We start from the raw sequence: 17,062 nt of genomic DNA on the forward strand, positions 1-17,062 counted from the left end.
GATTCTTATGGCGGTCACGTCTTTAGACGGTGAATATTTTGATACGCTTTCGAATGCGGATAGGTGTAGATATTAGTTTTTATTACACATGTATAATGTATATTATAAATATAAATCATAATTGAATGAGATACAAGGTGTAAGTATAGCCTACTACGATGGAAATGAAAAGTTCACTTGGGTTGTTATTATTCTTTTTTTCTTTTTTACGGCTGGTAAGTTGAATAAGGAAAAAAGGAAAATGAAAAAAAAAAAGATAAAAAAAAGGAAACGGAAGGAAGGACGAAGAAATAGAATAGTAAAGAATTTGCAAAAGGTGTTTCTTCTATTCATTTCGTGTTGTGAAAAAAAAGGAAGATAAAATAACAGATTATTCGTATACTCAGTACTACGTATGTTGTTAATTCCTACAATAAAACTTGGTTTTCTTTTCAAAATGTGTGTGGTTTTTTTTTCAACGAAAACATTTTCTCTGCTTTGTTTACGTATAGATACGTTAATAACGAACAGATAAGCCAACTTCTTCTAGTTGTCCAAAAGAGAAGGTAACTATAATGAAAGAAAACGTTAAAAATTTGTCTTTTACGATCATCGATTTTTTTCCCGCAAAACAAGCCCAATATATGTTTTTTATTACTCAGAGGTACGTGAGTTTTTCGATATTTTTTCAGTTTTGGTTTCATTAAAACCGAGTTATAACTTCGGTTTGTGTGCGTACGACACTTGACGACCGTAGAAATCGTAAAAGAAAACGTTCTGAGGTTTCAAAATGTGTGTCAGTGAAATATTAGGTCTACTAGCCGAATGCTCGCTGCTCCGGTCTTTGTGCTGCTTGAGTCAAAATCTCTCATTCTAGTTTTCTTTTTCAGATAAGTATGGTTATGAAGAATTTGCAGCCGCTATCATCCCCCAATTTGTTGGAAATTGTGTGCAAAAAATTTCATTTTAGGAAAGAAAAATTAAATTTGCATCTCGAAACACGGAATACGAGAGAATGAACTATAGTAACTAATGTCATTCAATCAAGCAAGCAAGTATTTGAAATCAAAACACTGGATAGGTACCTACATAGGCCTATCGAACCCAATGTTCAGCAAGCACATGGATGAAACAAGCAAGGGAAGTGGACATCCCAACCGGCAAAAAATGTTTGCGCCTTACCAAGAAAAATCAACAGATCGATTCATATTGTCGAATTGATGACAAGATTAAATTTCCAGCTGACGAAGTTGATGATAATACCATTTGGCGCAGATTTGAAAATGCTAAAGAAAATTCAACTTTCGCTGAAGGTTCCAGATCAACTCGAAAATAAAGTAAACTAGCTGAAAGGGCTAACTTAAGTAAAAAAAACGTAAGATAAACAAGTTCCCTATCTTGAAAATTGAAGGGGAAAAATATATTTTCAAAATTCAAGAGCCCAAATCCAATTTTGACCATGGGTGTCGATAGTAGTTTGAAAAATGAACAAAATTACCTATCATGATTTTTTGCTCAACTTGCAAATTGAAGGGACTACAAATGACTTTCAATTTCAAAAAATCGCGATGAAAAAAATGAATGCTGAAATGAACACTACGTCAAAAAATGAATAAATTTTGTTATGATAATTTTTTTTCTTATTTTAAAATTCAAGAAGTTTTTAGAATTCAAAAGTTTTTGATTTACTAAAAATTTCGTTAGATTGGCAATTTTTGAGTTCCAAAAACTTTTTAAATTTTAGATTAAGAAAAAAAATCATCATAACTTATTTGTTTACTTTCTGACTTACCAGCAGGTAGTATTCATTTCCGCATTATTTTTTTCATCGCGATTTTTTGAAATCAAAAATCATTTGTAGCACCTTTTGCAAGTTAGACAAAAAGTCATAATCGGTAATTTTGTTCATTTTTAAAATTGGATTTTGGCTCTTAGATTTTGAAAACGGATTCGTCCCATCAATTTTCCAGATAGGCCACATCTTCAAATATCTAACCTTTTTTTCTTAGTCGTATGTTGACGAAAAAGTGATTGCTATGTAGCCCAAAACCATGAGCAATTCTTGTAATGGGATTATCCACAACTTAAGTACCTAAACCTTCTCAAAGACACCAAAAATAAATTTAACCATCGAAAATTTGAATCTTTTCATTGATCGATTTTTTGCAGAATGGCTCCAGCAGAATAGGTAGGTACTCATACCTAATCTGAATAGAAATCTTCGACTGCCATCACAGAATTTCTACACCGACCACAGACACCAGACACAAAATAATATTCGGAACTCACTCATCGTCAGTCAGCCTATTAAAATTCATAATACACCCAATTTACAATAGACTCTGCGACTCTCGTATATCAAAACATTATTCATATCGAAATCAATTCCGCTATAAGTAATAAGTTATTTGTTACGTCGTCGGCGGCGATTCATTTCATACAGTAGTAAAACCACACACGCGTGCAGAATTTGCTGAAGGGTTAAATTATTGCACAGTTATTTGGAAAATTTATGAGAATACATACTTTTCATCGGAGTTATAGTGCGCACATATAACTTGCACTGGTTCATTTGAAATAGACTTGAAATGCTATCTTTTTAAGGTTTTTGGTAAAGCTGTAAATTTTTCCACGTTTGTTATACTCGAACATGCAAATGCATAATGCTATAGCTATAATCCTTCTCTCATCTCTTTCTCTCGCTACATCTCCCCGGCGTATGCTATTTCGGTCACAGATGAAAGATTTTTAGCACAACGCTCGTAAAATCAGCGAAGAACAAATGAAATGAAAAACGTGCAGTTGAAATTACTCGCGTACCAATTCCGTAGTATCTAGAATATATGGAATACATCAAGCGTGATGCATGAAAACGTCAATTTTCCCTGGCAAAAAAGTTCTACGTGAATATGCAATTTTTCAAAATGAATTTTAACCTTATTCTGAAAATTGTTTCGTTCGATGTTGGGTTTTTTTGTGTGTGTCTGCTGCGTTGTGTTGTGTTTTCTTTCTTTTTTCCTTTCCTAGTTACATCAATTTTCTTATACTGGTACAAATTATCCATATGCAACTAAAGTGTACGTCAGCAGCTGCTTTAGTTCAAAGTTCAAACCGTTATTTAAAATTGAATCATGTAATGTGTTTTATGGTATAGGCAAAGCCTTCCACTTAGTTATTATGCAACACTCATTTATTCTACAACTACAGGTATGAAGTCATCAAGTGGATCCAGAGAGAAAAATTTTGCAAGATTTTGACCAAATTCAATAGAGACCTTTTTTTTGCATTGAAAGTCACTCGAGGAAAATTTTTTAGCTCCGAAAGTGCCCCTGAGGGGAGATACTTATGGGTTATCAAAGAAATGACAGTTCCGATATTTTTTTTTTTTTCGATCTTGCCTCTTAGGGTGGCCCTTAAATACATGACAAAAACAATCACGATTTCTTCTGCTCCCACCTCTCAAAGTGGTGACCTCTGGTGAGAAAATAAGTCCCTATTTTTTATTTTTCCCATTTTTGAAAAACGTGGGGTACAGTGGGACTCTCAATTTCCAAAAATCTGAAAAAATCTAACTTCAAAGCAAAATATTCAAAATTCAAAAATTTCAAGTTCTAACTTTAGAAAATCTCTTTTGAGTAAACGATCTCATCTGGATATTAACCCCACTGGTTTTCAATGGAGGGGGCTAAAATCGTCAGGAGATTTTTTTACTCAAAAGAGACTTTTTAGAGATAACAGAATTTGAAATTTTTTAAAATTTTAAAATTTCACAGTGAATTTGTATTTTATAAAATTTTTGAAAATTGAGGGGCCCACTGCAGCCTGAGTTTTTTGAAGATGGACAAAATAAAAACCAGGGAATTATCTTCTCACCAGAGGTCACCACTTCGGTGGTTGGGAGGGAGAAAAATTCCAACTTCGAAAATAAGGACCACCCTATTGTCCCTATTCAAACTACTTTGGTAAAAATGACCCAGTTCCAAAAGAATTAATATTAAGAGATTCTACGTCGAACTAGACCACTGACGTGAATATCCAAGATCACTTTTATCTCAAATACTATCTTTGGAACTGGACTATTTTCCTCAAAATACGTTGAGTGGGAGCTATTAGAGCAAAAAAATACAGTTTTTCGAAAATTTCTCTTCTTTAAGGACACATATCTTTCTTCCATGTGCACCTTCGAAGCCAAAAATTTTTCAAAGTGACTTTCTATTCAAAATGAAAGTATCCACTGAATTTTTTCAAAATTCTTCAACTTTTTTTTCATGATCTACTCTTAGGTATTTGGCCCTTTTTTCGGAGTGCATCAGAAAGAGAAAGTTTACCAAAAATACTTAGGTATCAATAATTTTATTGGAAAATCTTTTTTAAAAAAACTGATTTTATTTTAAAATCAATGGTAAATGGTTTTTTCAGAATTTTTATACACAGATAATATATGAAAAAAATTCTGGTCATGTGGAGCTGTATGTATGGCAAGAATGTAATGGTGGCGTAATTGCAAACGAATTTACCTCTTGCATTGTTGATATGATGGTTACAATTCTCAAAACTGGAATAAAGTTCTGTCCAGCGTTTTGAGCAGCTTAGCTGTGAAATTTAACATTACCATTCTGCAACTTATCTTGGAGAAAGGGCATACAATGCTGCCCTGCGATTCGGCTCACAGCGCCACAGAGCATTATTTTACCCCTCCCGTTTATTCTGCAAGCGACAATATTGCACGTATGCGACTGCAGACAAGGAGAAGACAAGGATGGAAAAGACCAAGAACCTTACAATATCAACGTCATAGAATACTAGTTTTTTCGAAATTATGAAACGATATGCAATGTTTCATCAATTCAGCCAGGAAAAAAAGCTGGAGACCCGGTTGTCAGCGATATTCGGCAACTTTGTTACTCGCCGAATGGTACCATTGAATATGATCTTGACTATAGCGACGATTTTCCAGAAATCCCTATTCGGTGAACTGCTGCAGCAGTAATTGATCATGCGGCGCGACTGCATTTGAGGCCCATCTGTTTGGAAAATGCCAAATTCAAGCATTTACAGGAAATGAAGCCTAATATTCCAAAAGACTATCATTCTTTTCACGATTCTCTTCCCCATAAATAAAAAATTAAAAAATGTTGATGGGTAATTTGCATTTGTGAAATAATTTTAGTAGGTATGTAGATTTCCCAAATAATAATTTTTCTTCGCTTGTATTTTAAAAATAACGACGTTAAGTACCGGTAATGGAGATTTTTCAAATAGGTAATTTTAGTCATTTGTGATTTTTCAAATGATTTTAGTCATTTTATATGTATTAAAAAAAAAAAAAATGATATTACCTACACGGAAAAAATTTTTAAAAAAAATTACTATTTCAGTATAGTAACCGGATCCCATTCAAAAATAATAGTGATTTTTACTCAGTCAAAAAATACATTTTACCTAGAAATTAGGTAAAATTTATTACTCTCATAGTAAAATTTACTAATCTCATCGTAAAAATCACAATATTTTTGAACGGGATCCGGTTACTGTGTGAAATAGTAAAAATTATCCATAATTTTTTTTCCGTGTAATGAAGACTTGCCAAAAATTACAAAATTTTTATGAGACACTAAAACTTTGTTTTCTCTTCAGTTTCCAACGATTAGTAAGTAATTTAGAATGTTTTTTGGCTTCTTGAATGGCTAAAAGGTCACGTTTTTCTAACAGGGCCGGACCCTGGAAAACGGAAATTTAGCGGCTTAACCGGTCCAATTTTTTTCTATCATTTTTCAAGGTGTAGGACACTAAACATGAATGTTAATTCAGAAATTTTTTAAGCGGCCAAGTTTTTAACTTGGTCGTAGGCCTCCCACTAAAAGAAACCCCCTCACTAATTTTTATCAAAATTCGGGATTTTTTTTGAACCACCCTAAAATTACATACTTAAGTAAGTACCCTACGTAAGTAATAACATTTTCTATTTTAAAGCAAGAAATAATTTTCTGACGTTTTCAATCGCAATTATAGTGGTGTTTAAGTTGGTAATTACATCAACTGATTACAAGTAAGTAGTAATCTTTCAATGTTTATTACACAGAAACATACATTTTTAAAGATAATTACCGTTTGAATTGGTATTCCTTCATTGGCATTCAGGATCTTCTCAAAAACCCCATGCTCCTGAAATCAAAATGAATCATAAAACATTATTTAAGCTACATCAAACAATCCAAACATACAACTGAGATCAATTTATGTTCTGGCAAAAAATTAAACATTTGGACTTCAGGGTTGCATTCAGTTTGGCTATAGAATTTGAAATTGAAAATTAGGTATACATAAATAAACGTTATGATGCTTGATGCACAAATCAGTTCTTTCGATTAGGGAAATTGGAAAATCAATTGGCTAATGATAGGTAGGTAAAATTCTCTGAATAAAATGGATATGTTCAATTGTTTACTTTGTATTTCATTGTTTCCTGAGGTTAAATTATTGTTTCCAAATTTTTCAAAGAACAAAAAAATCTGATTAGCTAATGCTTTGTTTGTACCTAATTTTCCAATTTGAAATCGAGTACACCCGATTTTAATAGCAAAAGGAACTACTGAACGAAAACGAATTTCGAAATCATTTTTGAAGTCTACGGTAAAGCAGAATTTTTGTACAAAAATATGATTTTTTTTGTCAACAGATTTCTTTTCTTCAATGAAAATACCTATTCTTCATTTTAAATTTTGTCGAGAAAAAAAAATGCATCCAAGTTCCACTTATTAAATTCACATTCTATAATTGAAAAAATTATATTAGTCGTGAAAAATATTTGATCCGAATTTGAAACTTAATTCACAATAATTGTTCAAATTTTTTGCACAAGAAAATATTTTCATCAAGTATATACCAAAAATTTAATAAGGTGCTCGAATTAATCAAATTTTTGCGAATTCGAGATAGAGAGAAAAAACACATTATGTTGTTTTTCTGCAGCCTTATTTTAATACAGACTGTCGAAGCTTCAAAGGGGAAAATCTCGAAAAATTCTTATAAGATGAACGAAAACATCCGCGTAATAAATTTTTCTCGTAAAAAAGATGAGAGTTTAACTACAAAATCTACGATGTTTATAAGATACAAGAGTCTGTGTTAAACGACATCAACATGGCCAACCCAAGCATAGGTGCTATAAAACGAGGCACATGAGAGGAAACATTAAAAGTAAATAATTTTTAAAAAGTTGAAATTGTGATTACAAATGTATTTTTTATAACTTGGTTGGAAACAACATAATAATGTACATACGTGTAGGTTATACACGAACCATTTCCACGAATTCGTTGGATTATATTATTTGAGAGCAACAAAACAGAAAGACAGGAAGTTTTGATGTTGTTTGGGGTAAAAGTACCTATATCTAATACTCGTATACGGTGTATCTATCATTAAATGAAACCCAAACTTTTAAATAAATCATTTATGTAGGACACATGTTGTTGTATCGTGTCATCTATAAAATAATAGTTAGGTACCTACATTACGTATTACTCCATGGTACCACGATTAAGTAAGTTATTCAGGGTTTAAATATGATTGAAAAGTGGGATTTATCAATCGTATGTACGTAGGTATTAACACTTTTCGTAATATTTTCGTAATACACATATAAATTACTATCCTATAAGCATACCTACACATGCTACGATATCGCATGAGATCCCACCTAGGGGCGGATTTCAAAAAAAGCATGTCATTGTTATAATAAAATACCCTTTTGAAATTTCAACACTTAGCACATGCAGTAAATAACGTCATAAGTACATATCGCTGAAATTATATCTTAAATACCCGTCATAAAATATAAACGTGCATAAAAGTTTTACCTAAAGCTGTAAAACAAAAGTCATCAGGGGAACTTCATTTGTTACCCTTTAAAGTTTACAGCTATCTTAATAGGTAGTAGATACATAGAGTACATTGTACCATGTACTACTATTTCGTATAGCAAGAGTATATATACTAGATGAGTAATACGTTCTAACGCAATTGAAACGTTAAAAGGCACGTTAGTATAACGAATGGACATCGATTTTATTAATGGTAATAATGCTACTTGGGTACCAATTTGACAAAGTAGTGGTAATCCTTTAAATTGCTTGCGAAGCTGAGGCAAAATTAATTTTCTGTTTGGGTTGTTTCGAATATATACACGTGCGTATATGAAATTCAATGTACATAGATAGGTCGAGTGTTCTGGAGGGGGAGAGGTAGCACGGGTATCGTTAAAACAAAACTCAGCTAAAGGAAAATTACATTTGTTGACATGGTGGTATATTGAAAATAAAAGTGAAAAACATTTCAACGCTGAAATAAAAGAAGAACGATGTCAATTTTTCGTTTCTTTTGTAATTATCTTCATGAATGTTATCGAGATTGAAATTAAATATGTACCAACGTAAAAAGTAACTGTGGTGGAAAAGATAGGTATCCATTCATTTGGAAGGATTATACTTAACTAACCTATAGCTATCGTATTTTATAATTTTACAAAATGAATGAAAATCTCCGAATTTCAAAGAAAATTAGGTAGTCGAGTAATTAGAAGCTTTTTCAGTTTTTCTGTGTATTTATTTCATTTCCTGATTTTCAAATTCATTATGGAATTGAAGTTCGGTTATCTAAATTTTCAATAGATAACCCATTTTAATGAATTACGATGAAACAGAAATGAAGTTGAAAGAGGTAAATGTCACTGAACTGGGTGGCTGCCCAGAAAAAAAGTTTTGGGGGCCAATTGGATTCAAATTATTTCAAATTTTTTTAAAATGTTCATCTAATTGAATCAGAATGTATTAATGAGGTTTAATCAAATCAAATTGGGTCACACTAAATCTTTCTTGTTCAATTTGGACAAATTTTTCTCCAGTTGACTGGCTGGAATTTTTCAAAATACCAAACCATGGAAATATCCATTAAATACATAGAAAATTTCTCAAACCAAACAGAAATAAAGAAAAATGCAATCAGCATCCAAAAATAATATTTCGATTTTTGGAAAATTAAAAAATATATATTTTCTTTATTTTCTCTAAAATGAGAATTGTACTAATTTTTCTGTTTTTGGAATTCAGTTTTATTAAATCTCCAACTTGGAATTTCTAATTTAAAAATCTGAAGCGAAAAACGAGGAGAGTGTTATTTTTAAATCAGCAGAAAAAACTCATTCAGAGGTAGTAGATGAAAAACTGTAGATTGACCAACTCAAAGAACGGAAAATAATAAACAAGCCATCGGTAACGTACATATTGGTTATTTGCTGTTTGCAAACGAATTTTTGCTTTTTGTAGCTTTATTGCACAACAGATAGGATTGAATACCCGAAATTATAGAGACATACCCGAAATTATATTGAGAAAGCTATCAGTTATTTTCTGATTGCAAACGAATTTTTGCTTTTTAAAGACTGGTTGCACAACAGGTTCAGGTTGCTCAGCTGTAAGATGGAAGTAATTTTCAGAAAGCACTCTTAATAAGTATTTTTTTCTCAATTTAGAGCCACTAACTTGAATATAACCGTCCGCTTCTGGGCCCAATCCTTCCCAATCCCAACCTATGGAACTGTAATAAAATCATTAAAATGATTTTCTTTCTCTCGAATCACTGTTAAATACAAATTATTTAGAAGAGTGTAATAAGGTACCCTGCCCAATTAACCGGAGTACAAAAAAGTTGGGCTTTCAAAGAGAATTCATTTTGGAAGATGAAATTTTTAAAAAACTTCAAATCCTTCATTTCCAATTAACAAAACAAATGAATATAGGTTGAAAATCCAACAAAATGAATGAATATAAGTTGGACATTTTTTTCAAAAATAATTCAATAACATAAGTAAAGAACATTAGTCAAAAGCAAATTTTGAAAGCATTTTTTAAAAGTGAATAAAAAAATCATAATAACGATAGTAAAAAACGTAATCTGGCATTTAACAAGATGAGCAAAATTGAAAACTTAGTGAAAGAAATGCATTTGTCCAAAAAATGAAATCTAGACGGCCGCAAAGAAAGGATTTTTTATTAAGTCATAAGGTTAAAACTTGTTGGAAAGTTATCTGAAATATGACACAAAATTTGTTTTTGTTTACTAGCTATTTCTTTCTATGCCAATCTTCATATTCCAACAACTGACTCAGTTAGTGGTAAAATAATTCTGTTTTCCAAACTGAAAAAAAATTCTATGCTACATCATTCGCTTCAAAACAAAAACGCTTCTACCATGAGTTACCCCCACTACAAAGCTTTCAATTTCGCTAAATTTTGTGTCATATTTCCCTAGAATTTCCGACATTATTTTATGACTTGATAAAAAATCCTCTCATTGCAAGCATGGATTTTTGTTTTCTTCATTTTTTGGACAAAGCCATTTATTTTTCACCAAGTTTTATATTGGCTCAACTTGGGAAATGCCAGATGAGAGATGACCTTTATTCTTACTACCTACTCGTATGTATTGTTATTATAGTTCCTTTTTTTTTCAGTTTTAAAAAATGTTTTCAAAAAGTTTTTTCGACTAATATTCTCAACGTATGTTGTTCAATTATTTTTGAAAAAAATTTCTAACTTAAAATAGGTAATTTGTTTAGTTTGAAAATAAAGAATTTGATCGTTTTTAAAACTTTTATCTTCCAAAATGATTTATCTTCGAAGGCTCAATTTTTTTTGTGATTTAGTCAATTGGACAGGGTACCCTATTATACCCTTCAAAGCAATTTGTTTCTCCAACGTAGAAACCTAGAGAACCTCTGAAGAGTTGAACAGCCGAAAATTGTCAGTTTGAATTTTCGGAAATTCGCCAAAAATCGAAAAATCAATTTGGCCAGCTAAAATTTTGGTTACGATGCTTTCAGACTATGCTTTTTCTAAAAATCAGGGTCCTGTTAAAATCGAAAATGGACATCCTCGAGAAGTTCTCTTGTTAGTTTCTCATTCTCTAATTTGAAAGATAAGATTTGCGCCACAAGTCCACAATAGAATCAAGTCTTTTTTTTGCAGAAAAAAAAAATGTTTCCTAATGAACGCATTCAAGAATTTATAAAAGTATTAAAAATCCAAATCCGAATTAATCTCGTATCTAGTATCAATAAATACTGATTAGGGCCGCATCAAAGTTGTTTCTGAAGAGGGAGAGGAAGGAGAATCATGGAAATCCCAACTCATCAATTTTTTCATTTCCCCAAGCTATATTTTGCCAACTGGTGAGTAAGAATCGCCGAATTTTAAACGTTAACAATTTTTAAAAGCCCAAGAGAGAGCTTCCTCTCATCATTTCTTCTTGGGTTTGCCTCTGATATTGATGACTGGTTAGCTTAATTAAAACGTTGTTTACTGATTAATTTTTTTCACAAAAACAATGAAAATGAAAAAGACATTTACTCGACAATTGTGATTATTGCCCCCTTTCCAGCTTGGTTTTTCTTTTTTCACCTTTGGACACGTACCCATTTGTGAATTTAGACAAAATTTCTTGAGACCTCATTCCTTTTAAAATTAAAATCCACATTTTTCTCAATTTTTGAAAAAAAAAATCGAAATTTTGTACTATCAGATTTTTTTATAACAAATTTCTCGTAGCCTATGAAATTACTCGAGCACATGTAAGTAGATTAACCGCCATTCAAATATACTTACAGTATCGTGTCTAGTACGGACAAAAAGAAAGTTTCAGGACTCGGAACAATTTTAAAACAAAAATATCCATTCCGAACCCTTTTATCCCTTAAATATACAAAGCCAGAGTAAATATTTGCTTGATTCGTCTACTTTGCGGTTTTCACTCGCACGCTAGTCGCTAATATCATAGTCTTACAGTAATCCACCAAATACAGACGATTCAATTTCTTCCAAGTGGAAATTTTTTACTAAAACTCACACTAATATAATCGCGGTATTGCACTTATGCGGTAAGATTAAGTAATAGTATAGTATTCAGATGATTTATACATATGCGTTCTGGCCACTGGAGTAAACTCATCGCCAAAGCTCATTAAAATTCCCGCACGCCGGTCTAGACGTATGCGTTTTGATTGTAGTTACGGCCGTATAGAACGAGAGCTAATACGCGTTGAAAATATTAATTTTTGTCACGTACTAAAACAATATTGTAAAATGTATTATTGACGCCAATTTATTACTCCTGCGATACGTTTCGTTCGCTCATCTGGCATTAGAAATGAGAAAAGTGGCGCTCGATACTTAACGCACTCGGTAATTCGTCTGCCATTTGATATCCTTTTATTACGATAAATTGGTCATTAAAAACCTCAACTCGGAGTAAACTACGAAACTTATTCGGAGACGTTTTTAATAAGCCATTTTGACTTTTTCAATTACTCACAGTTCTGCATTTTACCTACCCAATAATTCGACTTGGACGACGAACGTCATCGAAAAGTGGCATACTTAATGATGGAATTCTCAAGTACTATAGATAGAAAGCTAGGTACCTTCTTACAGTATGGCGAATTATTTCCGCTTAACGACTCCGTCAAGATTTCATTATTGCGCTCAACAATATGAAAAAATTCAAGATACGTCAACGATGAATTGTTAACAGAGGCAAAAAAAGGCAACGTAGAGTGATAACGTATAATACTACACAACGAGCTTGTAATAACCCAAAAGTACTATATACGAATGTTTACGATAGGCGTCTTCTTCAATTTCCATATACATAAGATATCTTACTTATACCATTTCCACATTCATTTCCTGTTTACCAAGTTATATATACTTGTACGTAGACCCAACAACGCCTATATATGGGGTAATTTTTTCGCAATAATCTTAACTCTCGCGGTTGATAATCCAGCCAGAGCTTCGCTAACATTTATGTAATCTCATTTCACATTATGCAGTTGCCTTGCAAATTTAATAGGCTGTGTGAACTTGGTAGGCATAATACATTTATTTGTATTCGGATGTTCGTGTCCTCCATTAGTGGTGTAAAATGTGGCCTCGATTCGATATTCGTATCTCTGTGATTGTGGATTTTGGAGTACTCTCTAACACGGTTTCGAATATCGAAAAATTGTAATTTTAGAGCTGGTTCCCATCGTAATGAAAAATTTGTACAATTGTACCTACATCTTGAAGAATTTCAGATGCACTCAAAACTTCTTCGCTTTTTGCCACCTTTAATCCCTTCACCTGAATAAAAGAAAGGCGCTTGTTTCCGGTTAAGTAATGGGGTAAGGAGGTTCATTTTATACTCTTTTTAAAAGTTGAGATTTGGTAGTCTACGTGTGATTGAATCTTGGATTGACCAGGTAAGATTTCATTTCTTTAGCTCAACCCATAGCTACATATCTACTATCTCTTAATTGATCTTAAAATCTAAAAAAATGGGCATTCCTCATCAAATTTTTTTAAAAGGAATGCATAATAAGTATGTCGCCAAATGCCATGTCTCGAAAATAAAAACGTAAAAATATTAAAAATATGTAGTAAGTAATTTTTCATTTTCCATTTCTGAAAATTGCAGGCGAATCAAAAATCACCACCAACCAACAAAGATATTCTTAGATTAAAATATTCTACTCAGAAATAATTTTTGTTTTGAGATTTAGACACACGAAAAAATTATCTGTGTATCCCCTCCTCGTCGACCCTTCATGCAAATTAACCATCACTCAAGTACATCTCTAATACAGAGTGATCCAATTATGAAATTACAAAGAAATCATTCGATAAAGTAAAGCTTTCTGCTCATAATTTTTGCTCAAAATATCTCAAAAATAAATCAAATCACTCTACAAATGGAAAACTTGATGCTTTGAAATTTGTTTACGTTAATTTTTTCCATTAGGCGATTGATAGGTAACTTCCTAAAGTTCATTTTTTGTGAAACAAGTTTTCAAAAAAACAACGTTTTCATCACAAACAATTGATTCGAGTTGAACTTTTTACACAATTTTCATTCAGTAGGTATACTTTAAAAACGTATCCTTTCAGAAAATATCAATTTAATTCTTATAGGAGAATTTTTTTTGCCTTAAAACTTTGTTTCCGTAATTTTTTTTTTTTTTGAAAAAATCGCAATCATTCTGAAAATGTGATTTTTTAAATGGAAAATTGAAAATTTCTTAGTAAGTACATACATGTTTTTACATTAAAGCAAAAAAAATTTGAAAACAGTGATAACTTAAGTAGGTAATTTTTTTCAAAAAAATTAACTCACATTTTCACTCAATTTTTTACAGGGTTCAATTAATGAAATTTAATTGCGTGTGATTTTTGAGTTCATGAGATATATCTACGATCTCTCACAGGTATGTAGTAAATTATTAATCAACCTTTCAACAAAAGATCATACGTTGCTTATCTTATGAAGCCGCAAAACTGGAAATTCACCAACTTAGAAAAATACATCAAAAATGATTTAAAAAGTTAGGATCATTATAATGATGCACCTGCAACTCATGGTACTTACTCTCGAGAGTACGAACAAAAAATATTTTTTGACCAATTACCCATCTTTAACTTAAAAATTGAAGGGACAAACACAATTTGAAAATTTAGCACATATTTCAAATATCGAGGGTATCTCAAATTTGAAAATTTAAAATCAAGTATGCCCCTTCAATTTCCAAGATACATACTTAATAGGGTGGAACAAAAAAATCATGACCAAATGACCTCAATGACACGAATAAAAAATTTCAAATTTTCAGTTCAACGTTTAACCTCATCCTACGGCTCGATCTCAAAGTTTAAAAAAATTAAAAATTAATTTTACTTTTTAGAAGAAATAATTAGAAAATAAAAAAAAAAAAAAAACTGAAAAAATAGAAACATTAGAAAATTTTTCGAATTTTTAAAACTTCGAGTCTAGCAGAAGAGAAAAAAGGGGGAAGGATCAATCGCTGACCAAAAAAATTTGAAATTTTTTCTACGTCTAATTGAAGTTATTTGGACATGATTTTTTTGTTAGGCTCCTTCAAAATTTGCAAAAAGTTGACACACCCTAGTACATACAATATTTGTCATAATAACATTTTTCACTTCTACGCTGGAGTAATTTTACCAATCAGGTCCATCATTCAAAAAATCCAAACATTTTCATTTTTCAAACAAAAAAAAACATCAGTGGAAACCTTTTATTTTGAGGATGGAAGCTACCCAGAAATTTGTTTAGCTCCGGATGTGCTTCTGGAAGGGAGATACTCGTATGAGTGCTCACGAAGGGGGCATTTTCGTAAAACTGTGTTTTTTCGCTCTAGCTCCAACATAATTTTAGCTTAGGTAGGTGGTATATTGATGCTCACCATTATCTACATACAAACGTAAATTACTTGTTCAATTCTAATTTTACCATCTTAAAGACGATGATTACATAATAATCAATTTTTAAGCGGAAAAAAATATTTTGAGAAATCCTGCATTTGGCAAAAATGAACTTGAAAATTTTAAAATGACCTAAAAGTGATCATATGTCAGTACTACATATAAAGACGTCATGAGACCACATGAACTGAGAAAAACTTTTTCAAAAAAATTGAAACAACTGAACTTTTTCATTGTTTTTTTGAAAATGTTATGCTCGTTTTGGATGGGTGTTGGAGGGAGGAGGGGTTCAAACGTTGAAAATTTCAATTTTTTTCTGAGTTTTCTTGGGGTCACTTGGCCATTATTTTTTGCTAGACTCCATCAAAATTGGAAAAAAGTTGAAAAAAGACTCACCCAAGATTGACCTTTAATGCCAATTTCAAAAAATCAAGAAAAATGCCCAGAAATTCGCGAATTTTTTCTAAATTTTGATATTGCCATGTATTGAAAAAAATTGTCACCATATATCACCAAATGGTAAACGATGTTAACTACCTATAGGGCTATACGTTAATAGCAGAAAGATTGATGATCGAAAAATTGATGGTTTTGGAGGTATGTGGGGAGGGGAGAAGAGAGTGGGATAAATAAAACAGTCTAAATCTATTGAAAAAAAGTCGAAGAGGCATTCAGTTTCATTTCAATTTTTTAAACAGGATTTTTTTAAAAACTAAAAATCCGGAGATCCACTGCAAACCTCAAAATTGCCAACATTAATTTATCATTCATTTTCGTTTTTCTACATTAACGACTTTTAAATATTAAAGGTTAGGTAAATTTTCAAGAATTTGAAATTCAACTTTTGGAAATTTTACATGGAAACGTATTCTTGGATGCTCATTCATTTTTTGCTTCTTCGATCTAATATTTCTCGTCATTTTGACACATTTTCCAAGGAAGTAGGGTGTAAGTGGGTAATGCACACGAAACAGTTGGTGAATAATGATTAAAATTGACTTTTATGAATTACACATTCAAAATTAAATATTAAAGGTTAGGTAAATTTTCAAGAATTTGAAATTCAACTTTTGGAAATTTTAAATGGAAACGTATTCTTGGATGCTCATTCATTTTTTGCTTCTTCGATCCAATATTTCTCGTCATTTTGACACATTTTCCAAGGAAGTAGGGTGTAAGTGGGTAATGCACACGAAACAGTTGGTGAATAATGATTAAAATTGACTTTTGTGAATTACACATTCAAAATTATAAAAACGCAAGCATCCATTCTGTTCCAAACTTTACCATTAGGTTTAATTCAGCTCACTAGCATCGGCTAACTTCACAAGGCAGCTGCATAATTCAATTTAACAAACGTAAAGTCTGCATACAGGAGAGAAAAAAAATAATACAGCTGCGCTAATAGCGAATTGCTAATCACCGGTGGTACTCATTGTAATGCATTTACCTTCGATGTGGTCACGTAAAATCACAACTAAACTGGATATTATGTTAGATAATATTCTTGATACACTTTCGCAAGTATATCGATCATTTTTCTTCAGAGTACGTACGGTCATTGTTTCTATGTGTATTATAGACGCACAACAGATGACCTTGTCGCATACGTATGACTCACGCAGCCATAATGTATTTATGTGTAAATTACGTAAAATCATCTCACTGTATTCAGATGCGTATGGAAAATCAATTACCACGGTTATAATCGCATCCGCCAAAGATAAGATTACATGATCGATGAAATTATAACGCACGAGTACCAT

General features: G+C 31.8%; 1 protein-coding gene across 1 annotated transcript in view; it reads right to left on the minus strand.

Annotated features, from left to right (window-relative positions):
* The window catches only part of kek5 (kekkon 5), a 574,429-nt gene that overhangs the window by 185,393 nt on the left and 371,974 nt on the right, over positions 1-17,062 (minus strand). The window contains exon 2 of the mRNA XM_065351304.1: positions 6,088-6,144. The gene's annotated coding sequence lies outside the window, so the exon portion shown is untranslated. The remainder of the gene's footprint in view (positions 1-6,087; positions 6,145-17,062) is intronic.

The sequence above is a fragment of the Planococcus citri genome, chromosome 2, assembly GCF_950023065.1.
Source record: "Planococcus citri chromosome 2, ihPlaCitr1.1, whole genome shotgun sequence".
Classification (NCBI taxonomy): domain Eukaryota; kingdom Metazoa; phylum Arthropoda; class Insecta; order Hemiptera; family Pseudococcidae; genus Planococcus; species Planococcus citri.